This window comes from Limulus polyphemus, unplaced genomic scaffold (genome assembly GCF_000517525.1).
Source record: "Limulus polyphemus unplaced genomic scaffold, Limulus_polyphemus-2.1.2 Scaffold521, whole genome shotgun sequence".
Classification (NCBI taxonomy): domain Eukaryota; kingdom Metazoa; phylum Arthropoda; class Merostomata; order Xiphosura; family Limulidae; genus Limulus; species Limulus polyphemus.
In genome coordinates, this window is record NW_013666131.1 from 210962 (window position 1) to 212344 (window position 1383).

Below are 1383 nucleotides of genomic sequence, written 5' to 3' on the forward strand. Positions count from 1 at the left end.
GGGGCGTTATTATGTGACGGTCAATCCCACTATTCATTGGTAATAGAGTAGCCCAAGAGTTGGCGGTGGGTGGTGATGACTAGCTGCCTTCCCTCTAGTCTTACACTGCTAAATTAGGGACGGCTAGCACAGATAGCCCTCGTGTAGTTTTGCACAACATTCAAAACAAATAAACAAATAATCTTTAGTTGTGGACTGTCCAAGGCATCTACAAATTGATCCCTCAGCAACAACTTAAGGAGATCGGGTGGTGCAGTTGGGTAGGCCTTGTGTGACATACTTTCCAAGTCCTGTGCCAGCTCTTGCAGGCTCTCCCCATTAGCACGGACTCTCGTCCTAAACCTAGCCCTGTAGACTTCTGACCGATTTTTGGTTCCGTACCTGAGCTCTAGAGCCACTACCAGTGCTCTATAGTTGTGTCTGTCATCTGCTGACAACTGTCCAAGTATTTCCAGTGGTTGTCCCTTCAAGCTCGTTGCCAGATATACTGCTTTCTGCTCCTCTGTCCATCCATTCATTTCAGCCAGTAGCTCAAATTGTGCTCTATACACTTCCCACGTGCCTTCCCATCGAATTTCTGTGGCTTCCTTCATACTGGACTACCCCTATTGCTGGCATTCATATCTGGGATGTGACTTCTAACAGGACTGAAGATGTCTGCACTAGGGCTTAGCTGCATTGTCTGTAGCTGATTAAGTTGATGGTTAATGTATCCTCCTTGTGTAAAAGACAATAGATCATCCTTTAATGGATTTAATTCACTTTGAAATTTACTAATGTTTTCCATTTGTACTTCTTGCCACTGTTGTTGACTTTCCTGTAGTTGCTGTTGACTTTTTTCCTCTTTCCTTTCTTGTTCCAGTTGCCACTGCTGTAATCTCTCTTCTTGTTTATTTTCTTTCTTCTCCAACCACTGCTGTAGTCTCTCTTGTTTATTTTGCTGTTCGAGCTGCCACTGTTGCAGGTTTTCTTGCCACTTCTGTTGTCTCTCTTCTTGTTTCTTTTCTTTTTCCTCCAACAACTGCTGTAATCTCTCTTCTTGTTTCCTTTCTCGTTCTTCTTGTTTCTTTTCTCGTTCTTCTTGTTTCTTTTCTTTTTCCTCCAACAACTGCTGTAATCTCTCTTCTTGCTTCTTTTCTTTTTCTATCCAACAACTGCTGTAATCTTTCTTCTTGTTTCTTTTCTCGTTCTTCTTCTTTCTTTTGCTGTTCTTCTATTGCTGCCATCAAATCTGCTAAGCTGTAGTTTGATTTGCCACTTCTCGTTTCCATTTTTTTCCATCCCTCTTCTGACATGAATTTGTTACGCCTCCGTTAGTTAATTTTCCGTAAAAATTCTTTCTGAAGAAACTTTAGCGATACAAGTCCTTTCTTAAATAAAACT